We start from the raw sequence: 17905 nt of genomic DNA on the forward strand, positions 1-17905 counted from the left end.
CTCCTCTCCTAACGGAAAAGAGCTCAAATCCTAGCCGAGAACACTGCATTGCTGGGAATCTGGGGAAGGAAAAGGACTGTCTCCACTAAGGACCTGTTTACTTTTTTAATTAACAAAGTATGATGAGACACTTTCTGACGCGTTTCAGGTCCCAGAATGGAAATTTATACCATTACATGCTTTAATGGAAATGTGTTCTCTGTTTAACAACTTTAAAATAAAACAGATTATTGACACAATGTGGACCAGAAGTGTGGCCAAGCAGACAACTGGAAGAAAAAACAAAATGAAAACAATGACCCAAATGACCAAATTAGGCTAAAATTAGTTAAAGCATCAATTGGCAAAACCAAGGAAAACTTCTAACCTCCTTCCCCAATCAAATTAAATACACATATGTAGCTCGTTAAAGATTTAACATTCTAGATTTTATCAAAAACCTCCTTGTCACTGTATATTGGTGATAGCCACGGGAGTCATGCTCAAGAGGAATGTAATTTGCTCATATATGATCTAAGCAATTAATAAGTCCAGAATTATGCAAATACACCTACTGTATAAGTCACTTCAATTTTATCTCCAAATCTTATCATCTGTTTTATACAAAAGGAACAATAGAATGTTCCTCACTGGGTCTCTTTCCCAGTGTGAGAGTCAGAAAGAGGTTTTCGTTTTATTTTGATCTGTTTCCTTAGACTTCAAAGGCTAACAGTTGACTTCATCACATGCCTCAGTCACAGCTCACCATCACCGCTAGTCCCTGCAAGGCCCTGCTCTTTCTCTTGCTTTATTTATTTATTTATTCCATTTTCACTTCCATTCTCTACTTCTGTTACCTTCCCCTTACCATAGACAGCCATTCTAATGTATTTGATATGTATCATTTTATTTGTTTCTGTAAACTACCTATTCTTATTTTATGTGCATGTATTTTTAATTTATATGAATGGCAGTGTTCTGTAGACCTCATTCAGTTTCTTACTTCCCACTCAACATGAAATATAAGTACACATATGCACACAAAAATCACAAAATAAGGCTTTTCTTCTGCATTACCTTTCCTGATAAATTTTACCCACTCTTTTGGAGAATGGGCACATCAACTGTGAATCGTGGAAAGAGAATCATGACCAGAACAAAACACTGATTTTATTTTGAAAAATGTGACGCTACCTTTAATGGGGGTACATACATCTTCGTAAAGTAGATCCTCTTTATTTCTTCCAAAATAGGATCTGTTTAACCAACTGATGTTCACACTTCAGGGTCTCCTTTCTAGTTCTCTAGTCTTAATAAACTTTAGGAAAAAGTATAGGTTGCTTGTAATTGTGGGTTTCGTGTTGTGATGTCCATGTATGCAGAGCTGTCTGATTGCCCAAGCCTGTCTCAGCCTGCATAAAAGGACAGCACGGAAACAATTACTAGAAGGTAGTGAAAATAGAGTATCATTTGTGAGGATAAGTGGACAAAATCAATATATACATTTGACGTATTAGAAAACGTGAATTCCAGCCCTAGCTCAACTACAAACTCACTATGTGGCTCAATGGATACTCTCTCTCTTCTCCTCCCTATCTATCACTCAGTTATACCGGGAAAACTGGTAAAAACAATAAATCAGGCTGCCTTTTATTTTTTCCATGAAAGTTGGAAGATGAGAGGTCTAGGAGCAGGAACAGATAACAATAGATATCTTTGAGAAGCAGTGCCAGAAAGTTAGAGGAAGCCATAGACAGAGGTAAGGCTTGCTTTAGAGAACGCTATTGTGGATTGTTCTCAGAACTAAGAAAGAAAAGTGTGTACTGTTCAACAGATAATAAAAATGGTCCCCAGAACAGAAACTTGAATCCACTAGGCAGAACTAATGATTTTTCAAAATTTTATGTTTGAATAGCCCTTTCTGTGGAAAAATCTTGAAAATACTATCTCTGTGTCTGTGCTTAAGGCAGACATGTATTCAGTTGAATGAATATGCCTGATGTCTGTTGTACACATATCCAGAAAATACTCAAATGGCCCAGGTCAGATGCAGTGACATATTTCAAGACTGTTCTTCAATGTGTAGCTGAATTTTCTTCACGGATATTGCAACATCCTCAGCCTGATTCTCAAATGCCTGCTGGGACAGGAGGGGGTTGGGAGATCATTGATCCAAGTCTGAAACTGGCTCTGAGTCAGGAAATGAACTTGAAATGCGTCATTGTCCCAGCTGGGGAAGGCCTGCTGCACGGCAGGATTTAGCATCACCCCGGTACAAACTTAGCAGGACCTTTTCCAAGACCAGAAACTCTACCTTTTCCAATTCCATCTCCAGACTCCTGCGTCCCTCCAGTGCTTCACCAACTTCCACTCTATCGCCCGGCAGTCTCTGTCTTGCATGGTGTCTTGTTGGGATTTGGTGCCAAGCCCTGTGCTATTGGGAACGTAGGTCTTAGACCAGGGTCACATTCAGGACATACACATATGTTCTTGGGAAAGATATGATCCAAGATCCTAATTTGATGGGCAAGATCACTGTGACCCAGAGAGGTTAAATAATGTACTCATGCTTATACAGGCAATCAGGAGCGGAGTCAGGGTTAGAAAGGAAGTTTCTCCTCTGACCCCAAACTAGGTGTTCTTTGGATCTGCACACATGCATGCACGCATGTGTGTGTGCATGTGTGATTCTTTTCTTGAGAGCATTCAACTACAAGTCTCCAAGAAACAGTTAACAAAAAGCACCCTGGTACAATGTGACACTAAGAGCAGAGTCTCTGAAATAAGACAGATGAGGGCCTGAATCCTGGGTAGAATACTATAAGGTATGTGATCTTGAGCAAATAAATGAAGCTCTCTGTTCTGGAATCTATTTTGTCTAACATTAATAGAGCCACTCCAGTTTTCTTTTCAACAGTGTTAACGTAGATTATCTTTTCCCATCCTTTTCTTTTAATCTATTTGTGTTTTCATATCTAAAGTGCATTTCTTGAAAGCTGCGTATAGTTGGATCCTGCGTTTTGATGATCTGACAGTCTCTGCCTTTAAATTGGAGTGTTAGATTATTTACATTTAATGTGATTTTGTTATGGTCAGATTTGAGTCTATCATCTTATTTGCTTTTTATTTTCCCCAACTATTCTTGGTCCCTTTTTCCTCCTTTTCTGCGTTTGTCTTTTGATCAATTGAGTACTTTCTATGATTCATTTTTATTTCCTTTTTTGGATTATTAACTCTTTGTTTTTCTTATTTTAGTGGTTGCTTTAGGATTTATGGTTTACCTCCTTGATTTATCACAGTCTGCCTTCAAGATATATTACAATATTTTACATATTTTAATAAAAGTCTTAGAACAGTATACCTCCGTTTCTCCTCTCCTGACCTTTATGTTATTGTTGCTGTGTGTATTACTTTTATGTGTGTTTTAAACTCCACAGTACATTGTTATTACTTTTGTTTAAACAGTCACCTTTGGCAAATCTCTCTCTCTTTCTTTCTTCCCATGTAGTTACCATTTCCTGTGCTCTTCATTCTTCTGTGTAGATTCAGATTTCCATCTGGTATGGTTTTCCTTCTGCCCTAAAGAAGATACTGTAAGAGTTCTTATAGTGAGGAGTTCCTGGTGATGAATCATTTCAGCGTTTGTATGTCGAAAGTGTCTTTATTGTCTTCCTTCCTTTTTTCAAAGATATTTTTGCCAGGTGTAGATTTTTAGATAGACTGATGTTTTTTCTTTCAATACCTTATTTTTTTTAAAGATTTTATTTTTTTCCTTTTTCTCCCCAACCCCCCCGAGTACATAGTTGTATATTCTTCGTTGTGAGTCCTTCTAGTTGTGGCATGTGGGACGCTGCCTCAGCGTGGTTTGATGAGCAGCGCCATGTCAGCACCCAGGATTCGAACCAATGAAACACTGGGCCGCCTGCAGCAGAGCGCACGAACTTAACCACTCGGCCACGGGGCCAGCCCCTGTTTCAATACTTTAAAGATATTTCTACACAATTTCTTTTTGGCTTTGTTGCCTGTGAGAAAGCCACTGTCATCCCTATCTTTGTTACTCTGGCTATAATAAGTCCTTTTTTCTCCGGCTGCTTTTAAAATTTTCTCTTTATTACCAGTCTTAAGTAATTTGATCATAATGTGCCTTGGTGTACTTTTCTTCATGTTTCTTGTGCTTGGGGTTCATTGAATTTCCTATATCTGTGAATTTGCGGGTTTCATCAAATTTGGAATTTTTTCAGCCAATATTTCTTCAAGTGTTTTTTTTCCTGCCTCTCATCTCTCTCCTCCCTTTTTGTGACTCCAAACATGTATATTAGGCCAATTAAGCTATCCCATAGCTCTATTTCTTTGTTTTTTCTTGTTTTTATTCTCTGTGTCTCCTTTTGGATAGTTTCTATTGCTATGCCTTTAATTTTACTAACCTTTCTTCTGCAATGTACAATTTTACTAATCCCATTCAGTGTACTTTTCATTTCACACATTGGAATTTTCATCTCTAGAAGTTTGATGTGGGTCCTTTTTTAATATCATCTATGTCTCTACTTAACTTTTTGAACATGTCAAATTCAGCTATAAAAATGTTTTAATGCCCTTCTCTGCTAATTCTAGCAGATGTGTCATTTCTGGGTCAGTTTGAATTGATTATTCTCTTCATTATGGATCATGTTTCCTCCCTTTTTGCATGACTGTTAATCTTTGATTTGATGCCAGACATTGTGATTTCACCTTGATAGCTGCTGGATATTTTTGTATTTCTATAAATATTCCTGAGCCTTGTTCTTTGATGCAGTTAATTTATTTGGAAGTATTTTTGTCCTTTTAAGTCTCGTTTTTATGATTTGTTGGATGATTGTGGAGCAGTGTTCAGTCTAGGGCTACTTATTTCCCACTACTGAGGAGTGACCCTTCTGTGTACTCTGCCCAGTGCTCATGAATTATGAGTTTTTCCAGTCTGGATGGTGGGAACAGGTACTATTTCCAGCCCTGTGTGAGCGCTAGGCAGTTTCTTCTAATTTTTTCAGATGGTTCTTTCCCAGCCTTGGTTAGTTTCCCCACACATGTACCAATAACTACTCTGCTGAATACTTAAGGGAGGCCCTCTGCAGATTTCCAGAATTCTCTGTGCAGCTCTCTCCTCTCTGGTAGTCTGTCCTATGAACTCTAGCTGCATTAGTCTCCCTGGACTTACAACTGCATCTGTCCAACCCGGGGAGTCCACTGCCTTTGCCTCAGTTCCCCCTCTCTATGTCATAGCTCAGAAAATATCTTAAGATAGAAAGTTGGGACAATCATGGGACTCACCTTATTTGTTTCCTCTCTCTCTGTTACCCTCATTGACTGATATTTACTGTCTTAAAAACTGTTTCTTCATGTATTTAGTCTGTTTTTGTTTTTGTAGTTGTTTTGGGAAGCTAAATCCCATTCTTGTTATTCCATCTTGGCTGGAAATTGAAGTCCCAAATAAACTTCTCTGAACATCTGTTTCTCATCTGAAAAATGGAAATAATAGTGGTACTTAAGACAATGAGTATTTCTGAAGATTAAGTGAGGTAATACATATGAAACTTTCTCATAATAGCTGCTCAATAAATAAATCTTATTTTCCCTTCTCCTTTCTCATAGGCTAGCATACCTCTCCATACCATTTCTACCAGGAGACTGCTCCTTTTAATGGCCCTCAAGGTCTACAGGGGCTGTTTGAGCAGTGTCTGTAACTAGTGTAAACTGTCAGTCCATTTGAATTCATTCCAAAAACTTGTTTGGATGCAGGAAGAGAATCACGCTCGATCTATCTTGAGAAAACAGATTGAATTGGGTAGTTTCATATTTCCCTGAGTGCTGAGAGTAAGTAAAAACAATCTGACTCCATCACTACTTCCAAGGGACTGTAAATTTTTGTTAAATATTTCTCTTTCAGAGCTTTGGAATTGAGAGAGAGAGAGAGAGAGAGAGAGAGAGAATATTCATCATTATAACACAGACCGGACTTGAAAAGGCTGCGTGTTATTGCAAATTTGGTATTCACTGTGCTTAAGGACAAGTAATGTTTACTTTCATAGCTTAGTTAAGTCTATGGATCATTTATATACAGTTCTCTATGCCTTCTCCAGGAAGCAACACACTTTCAAGTGAGGAAGTCCCACACCCTCTTTGAAAACTGGATAGAAAGATTGAAAGAGGCTCAGATGAAAAAGGAGGGCAGACACCCAAAGATGGTGCAGGCCAAGGAGTGAGTCACAGCTAGCATACGGTGTCCAAATATACTACAGAGTATAATTTGACCTTTAAAGAAGGAAAAAGCTTTCCGAGGATCGAGTCAACTTATATTTTGCGTCTTCCCCATGCACATTTTAAAGTACTGCCTTGGTTGCCCCTGCTGAACAGCAGTCCATTCATTCAATTGTTTATTCAATTAGCAAATATTTATTCAGCATCTACTATGTGCATAGCACAGTGCCAAGGGCAGCGGTGAATAAAATATGGTATCTCTCCTTATGGAACTTCTATAGTCAAACTGCTGCCAAAAGTAAGGAGTGACGCTAACTGGTGTCCTCGACTTTAACAGAATCCCACACTGCCGATCTACTGTGGCAATTGAGAAGGAAATGAATCTTTTAAAATTATGGTTCATTTTAGTCCCGACTCTGCAGCGTTAATTCAGTCCTACCCACTCACACATCACATGCCTCCAAACCAATAAAGCTAAGCCCCATTTTTAGCATTCACGTAGGAACTGCCTTGCATCTCTCTGGACTTACCTGTCATTCCAATCCCATGTCATTATTACTGAGTCTTAACTTTGTTTCCCATTTTTTATACTGTTCCTGCCCTTTGGATTTGTCAACTTTAGCTGATCATTATGTACCAAGCTTGATTCTCTAAGGACTTTAGTTTAGCTCACCTCTCTGAATCTTTCTTATTCCCAGATACCTCAGGTAGGGCAACCTGGTGTAGCTCTGGTGCTCACAACTCACAATCTGGCTGGGACTTTCCTGGTTTCTGGGAAACGAAAATAAGGCTTTTCAGAATTTAGACATTGGGCAATAGGGAGCCTCCTAAGGAAGTACTTCAGAAATTTATTTGTTCCACTGACACAAAAATATTAAGCAGCTACTATGTACCAGGAACTCTACTCTGATAAAGCTATAGTCTAGTGTGGGAGAGCTATGTTAATTTATTAAAAAAGAAAAAACAAATGTAACATGACAACGATGACAAGAATCATTAAAGGAAAGAAGCCGAAGTTGTGATGGAGAAAGAACAGCTAGCGGTGGTGAGAGATGGTTACTTTAGGTAGAGTGTTTAGGAAAGTCTTCTCTAAAGAATTGTCACTTAAACAGATCTGGGAGAGGTAGGAGCCAGTCATGCCAGGATTCATCTAGGGGGAAGAGACTTCAAGGCAGAGGGAATAGGAACTGAAAGAAAAAAGTCTTATGGTATGTGAGAGGAAAAGAATAAAGGTCAAAGGGGCTGGAGAATGGTGAGCAAGAGAAGAATGACATGAAATAAGATAGGAGACAGGGGCAGGGACCAGATCTTGGGTTTGATTTCATGACCATTGTATATTGGAATCTTCCCTGCTCGGTGTTGCTGGGATCCAACTCCCTAGCAGGAGTCTCAGAGCAAATTCAGGAAGCCAGTGTTCTAGTGTTACTTACCAGGAATTTATGCGTCTCTTTTAACAAGAAACTGTCACTTCTCTTTTTTTCCCCCAAGTTTTCTCATCTGGAAAATAGGAGGATTGGATTAGACTTTCTTTAAGGTCCCTTCAAGCTCAATATTCTATGATCTGTGAAAGTAACTTTCAAAATTCTGACCAAAAACTCTGATCTGTGGGTTAGCTTCAGCTTAGCTGCTTCAAACCTTGTCAGTTACTTCTGGGGCTATAAATCATAAGGGATCTATTTCTAAATAGATTTTACATTCTAATGAGTTTTCTCAAAGTTGATTTCAACATATTTTAATTACCTTTGAAATAATGGATAAGACATAATATTTTTATCCTCAATTGCCTTCAAAATATGGCCTAGAAAAAAATGTTGTCTTTAGCCAAATTTTGTAATTTTGGCACTGTGTGTATAGATGAGTTATTGAAGATGTTTGAATACGTTTGTATAAATAACAGCTTTATTGATATATAATTCACATATCGTACAATTTGCCTGTTTAAAGTATACCATTTAATGGATTTTAGTATATTCAAGAGTTATGCAACCAACACCACAATAAAATTTAAACCATTTTAACCCCCCCTCAAAACCCTCGTACCCATTTGCATAAATCACAATTTTTAAAAGCCCACACACATTTTTAATTTTTAGGAAGTGTCATGAACTAACATTCAAGACTGATCTTTTCTCTTGGATCTCTGTGACAGCTAATTTTAGAGGAGTTCGTTCGTCTCATTCCACTGTGGGCTATGGAGTATAAGTTTAGAATATAACAGCAATAGCAGCACAATCAAGAATGAATTTGTTTTGGAGATGGTATAATCTTTAGCTATCTACATATGCTGGCTGCTTAGATACGTATTTGTGCTTCTCTGATAGATGGCAAAAAATCTATCTATCGCATGAATTGATGTCACTTGCGGAAGGCTATTTAGTTGGTACGGAGATGTGGGGAAATTGATAGCGTTAGTTATCTAACTTAAAAACAACATGGACCAAATAATTAGGCTTCTCTTGCTCCTTCCAGGGATCTTTGTATTATAACCAGGGCTCGTTTTGCTATTGACCTCTGATCTATCTGGTGCGACCAGCTTGGGTGAGGAGAAAATTTAATTTTAAATTTTGGAAGGTTAGGTCTCAAATTGCTCTTGCTGTCAGCATTTTATCCATATAACATATCACATGTTTTTCCCTGATATCCAGTGTTCTCAAATATTTTTGGGACTCTTCCAAGAATGCTTATGATAAAGGAAATGAAAAGAGCACAGTTAGAATATAGTAAAAATCATGACAATATTAAGGGTTTGAGCTCCAGCCAGTGGTCCGTCAGCTAATTACACTTTGGTCTCCCTAAGCACCCAAATCAGACTTTTTCCCTCCAAGCTCTGTTATTCCTATTGGTAAAACTACGACTAAATAAACTGAGCGGACAGAGAATAGTAGACTACTTGGGGTATTTTAGAAGTGCCCCAAATTACACCTATCTGCCTATTTCTCAGTCCAAATTCAGTCATAAAGAATGGTCACTGAGAGGTTTCCTGGGTGTCTTCTCTCAATAATGCTTTCATGGGAGATGCCAGTCCCAACCCCAGACCTACTGTGGAAACAGTAACTGAATTTTTACAAGTAGCCAGGTAGCTCATTCACACATTAAAGTTTGAGAAACACCACAGCAGATAGTCTCTAAAGATATCTACTGGGCTAGGCAGTACTTCTGGAACTTTAATGAAGAAGCTCTCGGGTGTGGCCTGTAATTCTGCATTTATAACATTATATTATTTATAGCATTATAAGATCGAAGGGGATGTCAAATTTGCTGATCCATAGACCACGTTTGAGTAGTAATGAGGTGGTCTTTGACTTTCTGTGATTCTGTAACAAACATAGATTACCAAAACCTAAATACACACATGTTTACCTAAGTTCTTCCCTGGTTTGACTTACAACGTATCTTACGTGAATATGTGCTAGCCGGCATATCTTGAGTGTTACCTAGAAAGAATCTGTGTGTCCATTACGGAAATAAATTACTTGGTAAGGTACTTTATACTTTTTGAAACAAATTTCAATACAGTATCCCAGAATGCCTACCCTTACTCTCTCTGCACAGGCCTTCTGGGGCTGGGCTGGGCCCTGAAGTTGCGGCAAAGGGAGGGCAGCTGTACTTGGTCTTAGACCCAAACCCAAAACACGAAAGCTGGAACGTTGATTTGGTGACCAATAGGCTGGCTCTATTTCCCTGGCACCAGCGTTTTCCCAGGGTGCTTTTGGAGGAAAGTGCTCAAAACAAGACTGGCCTCTTAAGAAGTAAATGGGGCTATCAGAAAAACCCATGTGTTGTGGGGGTTTGGTCTTAGTATAGTGGGGTTTAACATTTCTGCCCTTTTGCTCCATCTCAGTGGAGAAAGAGGAGGGAGAGCGACTCTGATTTGGTAACTATCGAAGCCTGAAACACACTAGAAGAGCTCTCCCAGCTGGTTTGAGATGGTGTGCTCAGTTATTACAACTCCTCTCTGCCTTTTCACTTCTTAACTACGGTTCTCTAATAGAAATGCAAATAGTACTTAAGTGTAAAATCTTCTCTGAGGTGTTTTGTTGATGATTAAGTGGAAGCCAGATGGCAAAGTCGCAGACTAGGCGGAGGAGAGGGAAAACATGAGCTGAGTTATTGACTTCAAATACCTCTGAAATGTATTTACTTTGTTGCTGGGCTATGTGCTGGGTCCATGGAGAGTTTAGAGTATAAACTTTCTATATCTTTATATTGTATATATTCTCTGCCATTCCTAGTTGATAACGGTAGCTAAAGCACCTTTTGATACCATTGGCTCAGAACAACAACTGATCAATGACGAATAGCCTAACCAAAGGTTTATTTCCTAAGTATTCAGAAGACTATAGGACTGTGAAGTCAGTAGACACTTTGAAGAGTAAGGCTTTCAATGCAAAGATATCATAGATCTCATTATGATTAGCAGCAAACATTTATTAGTACCTTATTGACTGAGCCCTTGTTAGGAAGCTAGTCAAAGGAAGAACTGGTGATTGGTCCCCTTAGTTACAAAGGTTAATCAGAAGACATAAATATTGACCCAATTATTCAACGAGTGTTTATTGAGCACTACAATGTGATGCAGATAAAACAGAAAATAAGGTTGGCCTGGTCTCTTTGCCTTCAGGAAGCTGATGTTTTAATGGAGGAGACAGACAAAAAGAACAAGAAAAAAATAGATGAATAAATTAATTACAGAAGGTAATTGCTGCTAAAAAGTAAATTTAAAAAGGGTGTTTTGATAGAGAGTGATTAAGGGCACCTGGTTTAGAGTCACGAGGAAAGGCCTCTCTTAAGGTAGTGACTTCTAACCTGAGACCTGAAAAATGAGAACGTGAGACAGACCAAGAGCTTGTTGAAAAGCCTTCCTGTCAGAGGAATTATGTTGAAAGGGCTTGAAGTGGTGAGGAACTCGGCATGCTCTAGAAATGGGCAAAAGGTCGATGTGACACTACATTGCTCAACATCACTTCACCTTACTTTAGTAGCCAGTGAACTGCATGGGATTGGGTCAGCGGCGGGTGTGATTTCAGTGGTTATCTAATGTTGACATTCTCTTAGGGATCAGGAGGACTGCCAACTGTTACAGGCCCCTGCCCCCGGCCCCACTCACAGCCCCCTGAGGGCACGCCCTTAACACCCAAAATAGGGCAAACTGTCTTCGGTTCACCCTAACAGGTGTCATGACTTAGGGTCAAGGATGTGTCTCTGCCTTGACGTGTTTTAGCAAAGCAAAACAAACACTGTTGGGCTTGCCTGTGGTGTTGACGACACACACTAGAGGACCCTGTATTGAAACAGGAACTAGGGAGACTAAAGCGTGTACGTCAGGGGGTTAAGGAAAGCCACTACCACTGCTGGGGCTCAAGGAAGATGACGTGTAGGGAGGGCACATCTCCACCCTGAACATATTCCCTCCTCTCCATCACTCACCGCCGCTGTCCCAGGGATCAGCTTCTCATTACATCTTACCTGGACCATAGTAGCATTCCTTGAGGTGCTTTCCCTCCTATACTCTTTCCTCCCTCTGATAGGGTCCACTCTTTATATTAGCTGCTTTGTATTCTGATGATTTGAGTATATTTCTTCTTATTATATTATATATTCTCATTACTACATTATAAGCTGCCAGAGGAGCAGGGATAATGTCTTAATCATCATTCTCCCACGGTAAAAGGAACTCTTGATTGATTCCGTAAATGTATATCAGGAGAAATCCCTATTTAAACATTTTGTCCACCTGCTACTGAAGAGCCGCACAACTCACTCGCTAAAATAATTTACAGGAATAGTTGCAAGATCAAAACCTTTCTGCTAAAGACCCGAGACTTGAGATTGGGGTAAAATTCTGGATTCATTGACAAGCTCTTGGACTCACAGAGCTGAAAGTAATTCATTAGCACTTGAAGTCTGTAAACTTCAATCTAGATGGAAGACAAGTATCCCAAAGGCATTCAATGGCTATAAACACAGCTAACCAAATGTATCTGGTGAAGAGTTATGAAGAGCCAGGCCCTCTATCAAATTTTATTTAGATATTATTGTGTTAAAAATTTTATCATGGAAGATTTTAAATGCATACCAAAGCAGAGATAATAACATTATGATCTCACATGTACCCATTTCTCAGCTTCAACAATTATCACCTCATGGCTAATGTTGCATCATCCATACCCCCATCCGCCGCCTCCCTTCTCTGTTATTTTGAATCAAAACCCAGACATCATGTCATTTCATCTGCAAATATTTTAGTATGATTTTCTAAAAGATAAGAATTGTTTTAGAACTATAGCCACAATTATCACACTTAAAACATTAGCACGCCTGAAAAATTCAGTGATTTCTTAATATCATCAAACATTTAAAGTCAAATTGCATAATAAATATCGTATTTGTTTGTTTCTTTGAATCGTGATCAAATTAAGATCCAGATATTATGATTGTTTGATATGTTTTCTAAGTCTCTTTAATCCATGGGTTCCTCTTCTAATTCCTTTTTCTTTTCTTGAAATTTATCTATTGAAGGAGCCGATTTGTTTATTCTTTGGAGTTTCCCAGAGTGTGGGGTTTGCTGATTCCATCCTCATGGTATAGTTTAGCATGTCCCTCTGTTCTCTGTATTTTCTGTAAGCTGGCAGCTAGAGCTAGAAGCTTGGTAAAATGTGTGTGTGTGTTTTTTAAATAATGGTTCATAACTTTTCTGAGCATCGGCTCACTAATCTGTAAAATGGGTCTAATAATAGAACTTAGCTCAAGGAGTCATTGAGAGGATTAAATGCTACGTCTATAAAATGCACAGCACAATGTCTCCCACCTACGCACTCAAAAAAGTTAAAAGTAAAAAGCTTGGCACTTAGCAAAGAGAGACACATGATAGATGTCTGGGAGTAGCAGAGACACAGCTAACATTTATCGAGCACTGATTATGTGCTAGATGGCCAGCCCTGGTGGTCTAGTGGTTAAGATTTGGAGCTCTCATCAGCACAGCCTGCGTTTGTTTCCCAGTCAGGGAGCCAAATCACCTACCTGTCAGTTTTCATACTGTGGTGGCTGTGTGTTGCTGAATGCTATGCCACCAGTATTTCACAAAGGGGTCACCCATGGTCACCATGGTGGACAGGTTTCAATGGAGCTTCCAGACTAAGACAGAGTAGGAAGAAGAACCTGAGCACCCACTTCTGAAAAAATTGGCCATGAAAACCCTATGAACAGCAGTGGAGCATTGTCTGATCTAGAGCCTGAAGGTGAGAGAATTGTGCAATAAGACTGGGCAGGGTTCCACTCTGCTGTACACAGGAGTAGCTAGAAGTCAGAATCTACTTGACAGCACCAACAACAACTGGCCTAGGTGCTGGGAGTAAAGTGATCTGGGAGTAAAGTGAGCTGTAAGACAAAAATTTGCGTATGACCTCCATGAGCTCAGTCTGGTGAAAGAGACAGTTGAAAGGGTTAGTTGAAAGTCGGAAGAAAGGAGAATGGGACTGCGTTTCTGGAGAGGGATGGTATTTCAGTCCAAGTGAAGAGCAAGTTGAAAGGTACAGAATACAAAAGAAGAAAAAAAGTGAATTTGGGGAACATATCATCGTTTACCAAAGCTACAGGGAAAGGACCCTATGGGAAAGTGGCTTGAGAGTTCTGGGGTTGGTGGGAAGGGGTCATGAAGAGTCATGCAACATGAGCCTGGAGTTAGGCAGGGGACAGGTTGTGTTTTTCAGGCAATGGCAAGGTGTTTATCACTGTGCTGAAAGCAATGGAGCGTTGTTGAGGATTTTAAGTAGGAAAATGGCATGATCAGATTTGTGTTCTAGTAAGGTCACTTGGGCTAAGTGTGGAGAGTGGATTAGTAAGACCACATACTTGGAGGCCCAGAGATCAATTTAGGAGGCTTTTGAAAGAGTCCAAACAAAAAATGTTGAGAATTTAATGTAGGGCAAGAAACTAAATGGCTATGGAAAAGAGGAGCAGACTCTAAATAGATTCAGGAGGTAAGATGTGAAAAGAATTTGCTGAGAAATTAAATGTCGCAGTGTGAACAGTTATGAGAGAGAGAGGGAGAGTCAGCTGATTCCCAGGTTTCTGTCTGAGGTAAATAGATTGATAGGGACGTCATTCACTTGGGTTAGCAATAATATAGTAGGAGGAACAGATTTGAAAGAAGGAAGGGAAAACGATGGGTACAGTTTTGAATGTTAAGAATTATCTGCAAAACACCCTAGTAGAGATGTCTAGAGCTCAGGAGAGCAATCTGGGCTGGAGATAAAGCTTTTTTCCTGTTCCCTAAACGTTTGTATCAAAGTATAGCATACAAAAAAGTGCACAAACTATACGTGTACAGCTTGGAGAATTTTCACAGTGTAAATACACCCAGGTAATCACCACCCGAATTAAGACATAAAACATTACCAGAGCCCCAAACCCTCCCTCACCCTCTCCCGGTCATTATCCACTTTCAAATTTCACCATTATTTGATCTTCCATCATCTTATATTACATTTGCAGGCTTTTGAATTTTACATAAATGGAATCATAGAATATGTATTCTCTTGTGTCCAGTTCCTTTGTTACAATATTATGTTTCTGAAATTCATACGCATTATTGTCTTGTGTAGCAGGAGTTTATGACTTTTCATTGACTAATAGTTTTCCATTGTATACATACACCACAAATTATCCATTCTATTGTTGCTAGATATTTGGATTCTTTTTTTAAAAAAAAAAATTTATTTTTTCCTTTTTCTCCCCAAAGTCCCCTGGTACATAGTTGTGTATTTTTAGTTGTGGGTCCTTCTAGTTGTGCTATGTGGGAAGCTGCCTCAGCATGGCCTGATGGGCGGTGCCATGTCTGTGCCCAGGATCCGAACCAGCAAAACCCTGGGCTGCTGAAGGCGGAGCGTACGAACTTAACCACTCAGCCACGGGGCCGGCCCCTGGATTGTTTCTAATTTGGGGCTATTTGAATAAGCAACTATAAATATATTTATACACGTGTTTGATTGCACATATATATGCATTTTTATTGGGTAAATGCCTAAGAGTGGAATTGATGGATCATAAGGTGTGCGTTATGCTCATTTAGTAAATACTGCCAGCAAATTTTCTAAGAGTTGTACCAGTATGTATTCATCACTTCAGAAGATATAGAACAAAAATTTGGAGGAACTAAAAGAAATATAGAGAACTACCCTCATAATGGGAGATAATTTATTCAAACAGTAAAACAAGTAGACAAACTCCAAGTCTAAAAGATCTGAACATCAGTTTTAATTTCTAATCTGGTAAGTATCAACAAATATAACTCACAAGACAAAAGTTCACTTGGTCCTTAATAAATTTAGGAGTATAAAGGAGTCCTGAGACCCAAAATTTGAGAATCATTGCCTTAGAGATTACAACATGCATTGTTGACTTCACACAGTTTAATATAAATTAGTATTTTCACCCCTTCCTTGATAGTGTTATAGCCTGATAGTAGTTTAAGTTCATTGATCCCCTTTAGTCTTTCTTGTTATAATGCATCTTAACTGTACGTATATTAACTCTATGTATACACAAGACTTTATTATTAACTTTTTGTGCAAACTATTAATTGATATTTACCAAGACATCAATCTTTCCGTTGCCCTCCATCCTTCCCTCCACTTATGTCTTTTGGCGAGGGATGAATTCTCCGTTACCTTACTGAATGCTGGAAAGTAACTTTGAGAGATTTCTGGACACTATGCATGAAAAATAGCATAGACATTGTATATGAAAAGTTGTAGAGGGGCCAGCCCAGTGGCATAGTGGTTGGGTCCACGTGTTCCACTTCAGTGGTCTGGGGTTTGCAGGTTTGGATCCTGGGTGCAGACCTACACACCACTCATCAAGCCATGCTGTGGCAGTGTCCCACATACAAAAGAGAGGGAGATTGGCACAGATGTTAGCTCAGGGACAATCTTCCTCAAGAAAAAAAATTGTAGAGACTCTTGATGATGCTGTCTTCCTCTAGAGTGGGTTCACCCTAACCTCTAGTGCACAGGCTACTTAAGGGCAGATCCCCTTGATCCAATCAGGGACCGAGCTTAGCTGCAGGATATTTTTTGAGTCTCAGTCTATCTCTATTTCCCCTGGGCCTAGAGTATAGCTCCCTATGGATCTCAACTGAGAGCGGCTGTGTTTACTAGGTCCTCTCCTGCTTTGTGGGAATATAGAACTAGAAGTTGCTTGAAAACTTGGCTCCACTTTTCAGCAGCTTTCCATTTAGCTTCTTACTTAACCTGCCACCCTGCATGGAGGATGAATTCAGCAAATTCTCAAAGTGGAAAAGAGCAGAATGTCAGGCTCAGTTTTCCTTGCCTTTCTTCTTTTTAGGCTGTTGGTCCTTCGAGTCCTGGTTCCCTTGACAGCCCCAAACTCCATTTTTTTCCATCCAGGACTGCAAGTTTGCCGAAAGCTCTGTCAACTACTCTGCCTCTTAGGCACAGCTCTCTGCCTTACTTAGCAGGTTCTCACCTTATACCTAGAACAGGGCAAATTCCCTGAAATGAAGAGCCTCTTGGAAAGGGTTGGTTCACCTCTCTGTGCTTCCCTTTTCTGAGGTCTTGGTCCCTCAAGCTCCAGTTGTCTTGGCACCTCTCAGATGCCCTCAAATAATCTTTTAAAATGTCTTTTTTAGTAGTCTCCAGTGTGAACATCAATCTGTAACAAGATAATCTACAGTAGCAGGCCAGTGGAAGTGTGGACATCACCCCTTCTACCTCATTAGGGTAAGAGCTCCTCACCTTCTGTTCTTGCACCTCACGCCTTGGTAGTATCAAAGGAGTATCAACTTTGAGAGGAAGTTGTTACAAGCATAGGCTCCGTGGTCTGACCCTCTGGGTTTGATTCCTGGCTTCTTTGTTTACCAGCTTTGTGTCTCTGTGCGGGTTACTTATTTTTCTCAAGCCTCAGTTTCCTTATCTGTAACATGGGAGTGATCATAGAGATTATGTCGAAAGTTCGTAAGAATGAAATTAATAATCCACACATATATCACAGTGCTTAGCAAGTAGTATGTGCTGGCTACATAAATATCAACCATTAGTAGTAGTAGTAGTATTTGCAGATTTTATGTAGGCACAACCATAACAAGGGTTAGTCAATACAACAAGTTTAATGTACATTACTTATATTCTCTTACAGTGAATGAGAATTATTAAATAGACAAGAGCTGAGAACAGTTGAAGGAGAATTTTAGTTGATTCATATAAATGCACTTTCATTTGTTTTGTTTCCTCCATTTTATCACTTATAGATAATCTACCAATTATTCCCTTGGCCTCAGAGCCTAATAGTACTCAGTGAGCTGTATATATCACCTCATCCTCAAACTCAAGCTTTTTGTTGAAAGAGTATATAGCTCATTATATTTCACTAATCAGATGCCTCCCCTACTCCTTCCACATGTCCAAAATAACTTTTTGTTGTCACTATTTGACTCTAGATATGTAGCAGAAATATTTATTTAAGTCTACCTTGTTTTTTTTTTTTTCCTCTGAGAATTCATGCATATCTGAGCAGGTCAGCAGGCCTGGTAGAATGTGTCCACCTAGGGGCTAATTTGATAGGAGCTTTAGGGTAGAATGGACTTTATTTATTTTTATTTATATTATTTGTAAACCATTTTACTGAGGTATGATGGACAAACAAAAAGTTGTATATATTTAATATGTTCAACTTGATG

At 39.3% G+C, this 17905-nt stretch overlaps 1 long non-coding RNA gene across 1 annotated transcript; it reads right to left on the bottom strand.

The window, feature by feature from the left end:
• Positions 1-5283: 5283 nt before the first annotated feature.
• On the bottom strand, positions 5284-17142 carry LOC139081189 (uncharacterized). The gene is made up of 4 exons (XR_011536310.1): positions 16965-17142; positions 7641-7707; positions 6884-6981; positions 5284-5471 (listed from the first exon to the last, which is right to left on the bottom strand). It is a non-coding gene; the product is annotated as an uncharacterized lncRNA (long non-coding RNA).
• Positions 17143-17905: the final 763 nt, after the last annotated feature.

The sequence above is a fragment of the Equus przewalskii genome, chromosome X, assembly GCF_037783145.1.
Source record: "Equus przewalskii isolate Varuska chromosome X, EquPr2, whole genome shotgun sequence".
Classification (NCBI taxonomy): Eukaryota; Metazoa; Chordata; class Mammalia; order Perissodactyla; family Equidae; genus Equus; species Equus przewalskii.